We start from the raw sequence: 12,202 nt of genomic DNA on the forward strand, positions 1-12,202 counted from the left end.
TGCATCTCCAAGAAAGGTTTGAGAAGTCGCCCACCATCTATGTCAGGCTTCTTGTGAAGATCTCCTATATGAAGCCAGTCCATATAGACTGGAAGAGACAATCCCCACAAGATGTCACAAGACATACAAAAGAGGGAAACATGGCTGATACGGTTCGGATGTTTGTCCCCTCCAAATCTCATGTTGAAATGTGATTACCAATATTGGAGGTGGGGCCTGATAGGAGGTGACTGAATCATGGCAGTGGATCCCTCATGGATGGTTTAGCACTATCCCCTTGGTTATAAGTGATTTCTCACTCTGAATTCACACGACATCTAGTTGTTTAAAAGTGTGTGGCTCCTCTCCCCTTGTTCTCTTGCTCCCACTTTTGCCATGTGATGTGCCTGCTCCCACTTTGCCTTCCGCCATGATTAAGTTTCCTGAGGCCCTCACCAGAAGCAGATGCTGGAGCCATGCTGGTACAGCCTGCAGAACCATGAGCCAATTAAACTTCTTTGCTTTATAAATTACCCATCCCCAAGTGTTTCTTTACAGCAACACAGAAACAGACCAACACAATGGCCCAATAAAATGAACAAAATAAATCTTCAGCAACCAACTCTAAAGAAGTAGAGAACTATGAATTAGCTGATAAACAATTAAAAACAATCATTATAGAGAAGCTCAATTAGCTAAAAGAGAACACAAATAGACAACTAAACAAAGTCAGAAAGACAATGCATGAATAAAATGAGAATATCAATAAAGAAATGAAAACTATTAAAAAGAAAAACACATATTCTGGAGTGGAAAAATAGCTGAACTTAAAAATTCACCAGAGGACAAATATGTAACAAAGTAGAGTTTTTGTTTTTTTTTTTTTTTGAGATGGAGTCTCGCCCTTTCACCCAGGCTGGAGTGCAGTGGCGCGATCTCGGCTCACTGCAGACTCCGCCCCCCAGGGTTCACGCCATTCTCCTGCCTCAGCCTCCCGCGTAGCTGGGACTACAGGCGCCTGCCACCTTGCCCGGCTAATTTTTTGTATTTTTAGTAGAGACGGGGTTTCACCGTGTTCGCCAGGATGGTCTCGATCTCCTGACCTCGTGATCCGCCCGCCTCGGCCTCCCAAAGTGCTGGGATTACAGGCGTGAGCCACCACACCTGGCCCAAAGTAGAGTTTTTGTAAGTGATTAAAGTTAAGTTGTATCAGTTTAAAATAGATTATTATAACTTTAAGATGTTTTATATAATCCCCATAGTAACTACAAAGAAAATACTTATAGAAGATACACACAAGGAAAAGAGGAGGGAATCAAAGCATGTCACTACAAAAATTAATGAGGCTGGGCGAGGTGGCTCACACCTGTAATCCCAGCACTTTGGGGGACCGAGGTAGGCAGATCACCTGAGGTCAGGAGGTGGAGACCAGTCCAGCTAGCATGGTGAAACCCCGTCTCTACTAAAAACAAAAAATTAGCTGGGCATGGTGGTGCGTGCCTGTAATCCCAGCTACTCTGGAGGCTGAGGCAGGAGAATCACTTGAAGCCAGGAGGCGGAGGTTGCAGTGAGCTGAGATCGTGCCACTGAACTCCAGCTTGGGCAACAAGAGCGAAACTCCATCTCAAAAATAAATAAATAAATAAAAATAAACTAATGAAACACAAAGGCAGGCAGTACAAGAGGAAGAGAGAAAAAATAGTTACAAGATACACAGAAAACAACAAAATGGCAATAGTAAGTCATTCATTATCAGTAATTAATTTAAATATAAGTGAATTAAACTCCCCAATCAAAAGACACAGATTGGTTGAATGAATTAAAAAAAAAAAAACAAGATCCAGCTATATGCTTTCTATAAGAGATTCACTTTAGATCTAGGATGCACATAGGCTGAAAGTGAAAAAATGGAAAAAGATATTCCATGCAAATGGTAACCAAAAGACAGCAGAGGTGGCCATTCTACTGTCAGACGAAGTAGACTAAGTCAACCAGACAGAAGATCAATAAGGAAACAAGACTTGAACATTATAGACCAATTAGACCTGATAGACATATAGAGAACACTCCATCCCACAACAGAAGAATACACATTCTTCTCAAGTGCAGAGATCATTCTCCAGAATAAATCACAGTTTAGGCCACAGAACAAGTCTTAACAAATTTAAGAAGGCTGAAATCATACAAAGTATCGTTTCCAAACACGATAGAATGAAACTAGAAATCAGTAGCAGAAGGAAAATGGAAAATCCACACACATGTGGAAATTAAACAGTAAACTATTAAACAACCAATGAATCAAAGAAGAAACCACAAGAGGCTGGGCGCGGTGGCTCACGCCTGTAATCCCAGGACTTTGGGAGGCCGAGGCCTGTGGATGACCTGAAATCAGGAGTTCAAGACCAGCTTGGCCAACATGGTGAAACCCCATTTCTAAGCCAGGCACGGTGGCTCACGCCTGTGATCTCAGCACTTTGGAGGCTGAGGCAGGCAGATCACTTGAGGTCAGGAGTTCGAGGCCAGCCTGGCTAACATGGTGAAACCCCGTCTGTATTAAAAATACAAAAAATCAGCCGGGTGTGGTGGCAGGAGCCTGTAATCCCAGCTACTCGGGAGGCTGAGGCTGGAGAATTGCTTGAATCTGGGAGGCAGAGGTTGTAGTGAGACAAGATTGCGCCACTGCACTGCAGCCTGGGCAACAGAGTGAGACTGTCTCAAAAAAAAAAAAAAAAAAAAAAGAAAAGAAAAAGAAAAAAAGGAATCACAAGAGAAATTAGAAAATATCTTGAGACAAATGAAAATGAAAATACAATATATCAAAACTTATGGAATGCGGTGAAAGCATTACCAAGTAGGAAGATTATAGCTGTAAATGCTTACATTAAAAAAGAAGAAATAGGCCAGGTGTGATGCCTCATGCCTGTAACCCCAGATCTTTGGGAGGTTGAGGTGGAGGATTGATTAAAACCAGGAGTTCAAGACTAGCCTGGACAACATAGTGAGAGCCCATCTCTACAAAAAATAATAATAAATAAAAAATAGCTGGACATAGTGGCCCTGTAGTTACATTTGCTAAGGAGGCTGAGTAGGAAGATTGCTTGAGCTCAGGAGTTCGAGGTTGCAGTGAACTGTGATCCTTCCACTGTACTCCAGCTGGGGTGACAGAGCCATACTGTATCTCTAAGAAAAAAGAAGAGGAAATAGCTAAAAGTAACAACCTAATTTTATACCTCAAGAAACCCCTAATTTTATACCTCAAGAAACGCTTTTCGTTATTATTATTCTTATTATTTTTTTATTTTTTTTTTGAGACGGAGTCTCACTCTGTCGCCCAGGCTGGAGTGCAGTGGCGCAATCTCGGCTCACTGCAAGCTCCGCCTCCCGGGTTCGAGTGATTCTCCTGCCTCAGCCTCCTGAGAAGCTGGGACTACAGGTGCCCGCCACCACGCCTGGCTAATTTTTTTGTATTTTTAGTAGAGATGGGGTTTCACCATGTGTTAGCCAAGATGGTCTCGATTTCCTGACCTCATGATCCTCCCACCTCGGCCTCCCAAAGTGCTGGAATTACAGACATGAGCCACCGCGCCCTGCAAGAAACCCTTTTAAACCTCAAGAAAAAGGAGAAAAAATGAAACCCGAAGTTAGCAGAAAAAAAAAAAAAAAGGAGGAAAATAACTAAGATTAGAACAGAGATATAAATGAAATTTTGAAATTTTAAAATGAAACTAAGAGTTGGTTTTTTGAAAAGGTCAAAAAATTAGCAAACTCTTAGCTAGATTAACCAAGAAAAAAGAGAGAAGATAACTAAAATTAGAAATGCCATATGGGACATTATAAATGATGCTACAGAAACTAAAAGGATTAACAAGAATACAATGAACAATTATACAGCAGCAAATTGGGTAATCTAGAAGAAATGGATAAATTCCTAGAAATATACAGCATACCAGAACTAATTCATGAAGAAATAAAAAACCCAGACAGACCTATGACTAGTAAGGAGATTGAATCAGCAACCAAAAGACCTCCCAACAAAGAAAACCCCAGGACCAGAGGGCTTCACAGGTGAATTCTACAAAACATTTTAAGAAGAATTAAGATTTAAAAAAATTCAATAAACTAGGATAGAAGGAAACTACCTCAACATAATACAAGCTATATATGAAAAGCTTACAGCTAATATTACACTCAATAGTAAAAAACTGAAAGCAGCTCCTCTAAGATGAGTAACAAGGCAAGGATGGCTCACTCTTGCAACTTCTATTTAACATAGCAGTGGAAGTCCTAGGTAGAGCAATTACACAAGAAAGAGAAATAAAATACATCCAAACTGAAAGGAAAGAAGTATTTATTCACAGATGACACAGTATTATATCACAAAATATTGAAAACTAATGAACAAATTCAGCAAAATTGCAGCACACAAAATTAATACAAATATCAGGTGCATTTCTATACACTAACAGTAAATAATCTGGCAAGTAAACTAAGAAAACAATCCAATTTTCTTTTTTGTCTTTTTTTTTTTTTTTTTTTTTTTGAGATGGAGTCTTACTCTGTCACGCAGACTGGAGTGCAATGGCATGATCTCGGCTCACTGCAGTCTCTGCCTTTAGGGTTCAAGCAATTCCCTGCCTCAGCCTCGTGAATAGCTGGGATTGCAGGTGCCCGCCACCGTGCCTGTCTAATTTTTTTGTATTTTTTAGTAGAGACGGGGTTTCACCATCTTGGCCAGGTTGGTATTGAACTCCTGACCTCTTGATCCACCCACCTCGGACTCCCAAAGTGCTGGGATTACAGGGCGTGAGCCACAGCGCCTGGCAACAATCCAATTTTCAATAGCACCAAAAAGAATAAAATGCGTAGGAATAAACTTAACCAAGGAGGTGAAAGACTTATACACTGAAAACCACAAAATATTGCTAAAAGAAATAAAAGAAGATTCAAATAAATGTAAAGACATCCTAAGTTTATGGATTAGAATACTGAATATTGTTAAAATGTTAATACTACCCAAAGAGGTCTATCTACAGATTCAACACAATACCTATCAAATACCAATGGCATTTTTGCAGAAATAGAAAAATGTATCTGTAAATTCATGTGGACTCTCAAGGGATAACAAACAGCTGAAACAGTTTTGAAAAAGAATAGGATTGGAGGACTCTCACTTCTGATTTCAAAACATATTATAAAGCCACAATAATTAAAGCTCTGGTAGGTAGCATGAGCATAACAACAAATAGGCCAATGGAATAAGATAGAGAGTCCAGGAATAAATTATTGTGTATGTGGTAAAATTGTCTTTAGCAGGGGTTCCAAGTCCACTGAATGGAGAAAGAACAGTCTCTTCAACAAATGGTGTTGGGAAAACTGAATATCTACAGGCAAAAGTCATAAAGTGGAACCCTTACACGATACACAAAAATTATGCTTACCTTACACAATATACAAAAATAAACTCAACATGATTAAAAACTGAACTGTAAGACCTAAAACTATCAAACTTCTAGAAGAAAACATAGAGGAAAGGCTTTATGACATGGGATTTGGCAACGATTTGTTAAGATATGATGCCAAAAACATAGGCAATGAAATCAAAGATTTTAAAGTTTAAAGCTTTACATTACATCAAACTTTAAAGCTTTTGTCCATGAAAGTACATAGCTGAGAGAGTGAAAAGGCAACCTACAAAATGGAATACTTGCAAATCATCTACCTGATAAGGGGTTAATATCCAGAAAATATAAATAACTCATACAAGTCACAAAAACAAAAACAACCCACTTTAAAAAAATTGGCAAACAGCCATGTGCAGTGGCTCACACCTGTAATCTCAGCACTTTGGGAGGCCAAGGCGGGTGGATGACCTAAGGTCAGGAGTTTGAGACCAGCCTGGCCAATATGGTAAAACCCTGTCTCTACTAAAAATACAAAAAATTAGCTGGGTGTGGTGGTGCATGCCTGTAATCCTAGCTATTCGGGAGGCTGAGGCAGGAGAATCGCTTGAACCCAGGAGGTGGAGGTTGCAGTGAGCCAAGATCGTGCCATGGCACTCCAGCCTTAGCAACGAGAACGAAACTCCGTCTCAAAAAAAAGGAAAAAAAAAAGGGCAAAGGACTTGAATAGGCAGTTCTATAAAGAAGATATAGAAATGACCAACAAGCTGGCCAAAAGTGGTGGCTCACGCCTTTAATCCTAGCACTTTGGGAGGCCGAGGTAGGCAGATCATGAGGTCAGGAATTCAAGACCAGCCTGGGCAACATGGTGAAATCCTGTCTCTACTAAAAATACAAAAATTAGCTGAGCGTGGTGGCATGTGCCTGTAATCCCAGCTACTTGGGAGGCTGAGGCAGGAGAATTGCTTGAACCCGGGAGGCAGAGGTTGCAGTGAGCCAACATCGTGCCACTGCATTTCAGCCTGGGCAAGTAAGATTCTGTCTCAAAAGAAAGAAAGAAAAAGAAAGAAAGAAAGAGAAAGAAAGAAAGAAAGAGAGAGAGAGAGAGAGAAAGAAAGAAAGAAAGAAATGGCCAACAAGCATATAAAAAGATGCTCAACTTCATTAATCATTACAGAAGTACAAATCAAAACCACAATGAGATATCACTTCACACCCGTTAGGCTGGTTACTATAAAAAAAAATGAAGTGTTGGTGAGGATTTGGAGAAACTGGATCCCCTGATGGGAATGCAAAATGGTGCAACAGTATTGAGATTCTTTAAACAATTTAAAATAGGAATACCATATGATCTAGCAATCTCACTTGGTATATATCCAAAATAATTCAAGGCAAAATCTCAAAGACATATTTGCATACTCATGTTTATTATAGCAGTATTCACAATAGCCAAGAGGTGGGAACAATCTAAATGTCCAACAGATGAATGCATTTTTTAAAAGTGGTATATATACATACATTGAGATATTATTCAGCCTTAAAAAAGAAGAAGAATCGTGGCCGGGCATGGTGGCTCACGCCTGTAATCCCAGCACTTTGGGAGGCTGAGATGGGCGGATCACGAAGTCAGGAGATCGAGACCATCCTGGTTAACATGGTGAAACTGTGTCTCTACTAAAAATACAAAAAAATTGGCCAGGCGTAGTGGTGGGCGCCTGTAGTCCCAGCTACTCAGGAGGCTGAGGCAGGAGAATGGCGTGAACCCGGGAGGCGGAGCTTGCAGTGAGCCGAGATCGCGCCACTGCACTCCAGCCTGGGCGACAGAGCGAGACTCCGTCTCAAAAAAAAAAAAAAAAAAAAAAAAGGTGACAAATCCTGCCACATGATATGGCATGGGTCAAACTGGAAGACGTTAAGCTACATAAAATGTCAGTCACAAAAAGACAAATATTATATGATTCCACTCACATGAAGTATCAAGTAATCAAACTCACAGAAAAAGAAAGTAAAATTGTGGTTGCTAAGGGTTCAGGGTTAAAAAAAAAATGGGAGTTAGTGTTTAATGGGTAAGAGGTTCAGTTTCACAAAACGAAAGATTTCTGGATATTTGTTGCACAACAGTATGAGTATAATTAATGCTACGGAACTGTTAAAAAAAAGAGTCTTTTTCTTTCAGATTTAGATACTAGAAAATGTATGAGTAAAATATGATGTCTGAAATTTGCTTTCAAATAATCTGAAGGCTGGTTGGGGAAGTTGTTGGAGTCATACATAAAATAAAAGTGGTATTAGTTGGCAATCCTCAAAACTGAGTGGGTTTATTCTACCATTCTCTCTCTACTTTTGTGTATGTTTGAAATTTGCCATCATAAAGGAGTTTTTAAAAACCCAAGATTATTAAAATGAAAAATAATCAATAGAAATGTGGATAACAAAGTTAAGGAAATATCACAGAACGCATAATTTAAAAGATTTGCTGAGGTGTGTGGATCACCTGAGCTCAGGAGTTCGAGACTAGCCTGGCCAATATGGCATAACCCCATCTCTACATAAAATACAAAAATCAGCTGGGAACACTGGTGCACACCTGTAATCTCAGCTACTTAGGAGGCTGAGACAGGAGAATTACTTGAACCCAGGAGGCAGAGGTTGCAGTGAGCTGAGATCACGCCACTGCACTCCAGCCTGGGTGACAGAGAAAGACTCTGTTTAAAAAAAAAAAAAAATTAAGAGAAGTTATGAAAAAAAGGTAAGAGACACACAAGACCTTCAGAAGGTCATGCAATCAATAGGAGTCCCAGAAAGAAAAGAGACAAATGCAGCGTAGGGCTAAAATAATGAGCGATTTTTTTTTGTATATCAGATATATGATATTGTACTGACTCCTGGGAGGAATACAAATGTGCACAGTTGCTTGAAAGCATCAATTTGACAGTGTTTTTTAAAATTAAAAATTTCCATATTCTCTTGGTGACAATTTCTTTTTTTTTTTTTTTTTTTTTTTGGAGACAGAGTCTCAGTCTGTCGCCCAGGCTGGAAATCTTCGCCTCCCGGGTTCAAGCAATTCTCATGCCTCAGCCTCCCGAGTGGCTGGGACCACAGGCACACGCTGCCACGCCCAGCTAATTTTGTATTTTTAGCAGAGATGGGGTTTCACCATGTTGGTCAGGCTGGTCTCGGACTCCTGACCTCAGATGATCCATGGGGTGAGTTCTGTTTAAGTTAATGAAGAAGGATATGCACAATATGTAAGGCAAAAATCAGTAAATAAATTGCAGTTTACAGAACAAAAGGTATAGAAGGATTTGGTTCTCTAAGAGTTTAATTTCTATGAAAGTGAAATATGCTATTATTCCTAGCATAAAGGAAATAAGGATTGATTTTGCGCCTCTGACTTACTTTTTCCTTTATTTATTTTTTTTTTGAGACTGAGTTTAGCTCTATTGCCCAGGCTGGAGTGCAGTGGACTCAATCCACTGCACTTGACGATCTCAGCTCCACTGCACTCAATCCACTGTACTCGACAATCTCAACTCCCTGCAACCTCTGCCTCCCAGGTTCAAGAGATTCTCCTGCTTCAGCATCCCAAGTAGCTGGGATTACAGGAGTGTGCCACCACGCCTAGCTGATTTTTGTATTTTTGGTAGAGGCGGGGTTTCACCATGTGGGCCAGGCTGGTCTTGAACTCCTGACCTCAGGTGATCCACCCACCTTGGCCTCCCAAAGTGCTGAGATTACAGGTGTGAGCCACCTCGCCCAGCCGTAGTTCCTCTTACTTTCAAAAGATAAAATTTCATTTGCATCCACTGAAGTACAATTAAACAAAAAAAGAATACACTTCAGCTTTGGCTGTTTCTCCACTTACACCTGCTTGGTCACTTTTTTGGTGGGGGAGAATGCAGTTAAAAAGGACATGTTCCCGGGGACCCAAACACACTTCTCAAAGTGTACTGCTGGCCCTCCGTATCCATGGGTTCTGCATCTGTAGATTCCATCAACTGTAGATCAAAAATATTCAGAAAAAAAAAGTCTGTACTGCACATGTATAGACATTCTTTTTCTTGTCATTATTCCCTAAATACAGCGTAACAACTACTTACATACCATTTACATTGTATTAGGTATTACAAGTAATCTAGAGATGACAAATTATACAGGATGCCATAGATTATATGGAAATACTATGTCATTTTATATCAGGGACTTGAGCTTCCTCAATTTGGTATTCAAGAGAGGTACTGAACTGATCCCCCACAGATACTTAGGAAACACCATAATTCAATGCAGTATCGTGGGCCAGCTAGAGCACATCCTGTACTAGTGAGAGAAATCTATTCCCTTAACAAGTTAGTCTTGGTTTGGAAAATGTCTCCCAGAGAGACAGTGAACACCCATATATGCATCTGAGATAGCTACTATTAGTATCCTCATTTGGCACATAACTGAGGCTCAAAGGCAAGTAACTTGATCAAGTCTCCATAACCAAGTAATTAATTTTGGAGCCGTCTGTCTGACTGCATGGCTAGAGATTCTACTTCTATACTCTTGCCTGTTCATTTTACATCCACAGAGCATACACACAGGCACACTACAGATGTCATGTGAAGAAATATAATCCAGTCTGGGTATAGTGGCTCTTGCCTATAACCCTAGCACTTTGGAAGGCCGAGGGTGGATCGCCTGAGCACAGGAGTTTGAGACCAGCCTGGGCAACATGGCGAGACCCCATCTCCACAAAAAAAATTAGCCAGGCCAGGCGTCACGGTGCGAGCCTGTAGTCCCAGCTACTTGAGGTTGAGGCAGGAGGATGGGTTGAGCCACGGAGTTCAAGGCTGCAGCGAGCCATGATTGCACGACTACACTCCAACCTGGGTGACACAGTGAAACTGTCTCCATTTAAATTAAAAAAAAAAAAAAAAAAAAAAAAATCTCACCCAGCAATGAACAGCCATGGTGGTTTCTGTTCTCTTGGTTATTGCCAGCTTACATTTCTACACCAGAAGCAGTGCTCTGCAAATCCAAATAGGGTAAGCACTGGAGAGATATCCTATTTTCAACCTTCCTTTAACTCCCCATCCATACAGGATGGCCTGTTAACTTGCATAGAATTATTGGCATCATTACCACTATTTAATCTATCCTGAATTCCCTATATTCAAAGGCCCTGCAGTTTTATTTCCATGCAGGTCTTTTTAAGTGTTTGAGAAATTGAAGATAATAGCAGTTTCAAAATTTTTAGTGCTATTTTAGCTGTAATACAGGTTCTCAATTATATATAGCTCTAATCCAACACTTGCACTATTGTGAAGAAACACAACTGCTCATGTTCACAATTCCGTGAAAGCCATCCTTCCACTATTTTCTGATTTACTGAAGCGTTATTTTTCACAGTATATGTTCTCTGGACTTTAGTGACATTGTTTTCAGAATTTCCTCAGTCAGTTCTCAAGACATTTGTGCTCCAAAGACTGCTATGCTGCATTAAAAGTTCATAGGTATTTCTGTCTGGGGGCCACGTATTGACAGGTATTCCATTTTAAAATGGTCTTATTAACTGCTACCTAAAGAGCTCCCAAAGCTCAACTGTTTGGTTTAAATTCAGCAATGGGACATAATTCATTCCAGACTCAGTTCCATTCAAATCCTTGATGTTAACTGGGTTTGTCTTGAGATCTGAAGTAGACTCAGAAGGAATTGCATGTTGGGTAACAGCAGCAGGGGAGGGGCAAGGGGTTGACTCCAGTTTGAACTGTGAAACTTCAGTGGACAATGGATTGAGACTAGGAACACAGGACAGAGCTTCTGGGAGATTTCATTTTAGACACATTAGCTTTTCAGCTGTGGGTTGCAGGTGCCTAGTATGCAGTTGATTGTATACAGAAATCTCAACTGAAGGTCAATTTGAAAAGACAGCAGAGTTCAGCGTGAAAGCCTGGGCCCAAATCCAAAGAAAAAACTTGAAATTACCCAACTTTGATCATATTAAAAATCTCAAACAATTTTCTGAAGGCAATCTTAACAATTTGTAGATGTTCCATTTTTCCAAAATCTACAGACACTTTCCCCAATAAATTTAGCAAACTATGTATAAGGGTATCTGTCTGATTATAAATTCTAGGCTGGGTGCAGTGGCTCACTCCTGTAACATTTGGGAGGCTAACACAAGAGTTCCACACCAGCCTGGGCAACATGGCAAAACCTCACCTCTCACAAAAAATTAGCTGGGCATGGTAGCCACATGCCTATTAAGTCCCAGCTACTAGGCAGTTTGAGGTGGATCGCATGAGCCCAGGAGGTGAAGGTTGCAGTGATCACACCACTGCACTCCAGCCTGGACTGCAGAGTGAGACCCTGTCTCAAAAACTGAAAATGTTAAGTATTCTTTAAAAATATAAAAGTGAAAATGGGCCAGGCATGGTGGCTTGTGCCTGTAATCCCGGCACTTTGGAAGGCTGAGGCAGGTGGATCACCCGAGGTCAGGAGTTTGAGACCAGCCTGACCAACAGTAAAAAACCTCCGTCTCTACTATAAAATAAACAATTAACCGGGCTTGGTGGCAGGCACTTGTAATCCCAACTACTTGGGAGGCTGAGGCAGGAGAATTGCTTGAACCTGGGAGGCAGAGGTTGCATTGAGCCAAGATCGCACCATTGCACTCCAGCCTGGGCCACAGAGCAGAATGCCGTCTCAAAAAAAAAAAGTGAAAATTTTATATTTAAAATATAAAACACTGAAAATTATAAGTATTTTAAAACTAAGTTTTCATCCCTAAAACCCTAAAACTTAGTTTTAGTTCTGCCTCTGCCAATTAAACCTTTTTTAAG

The sequence above is a fragment of the Nomascus leucogenys genome, chromosome 16 (assembly GCF_006542625.1).
Source record: "Nomascus leucogenys isolate Asia chromosome 16, Asia_NLE_v1, whole genome shotgun sequence".
NCBI lineage: Eukaryota > Metazoa > Chordata > Mammalia > Primates > Hylobatidae > Nomascus > Nomascus leucogenys.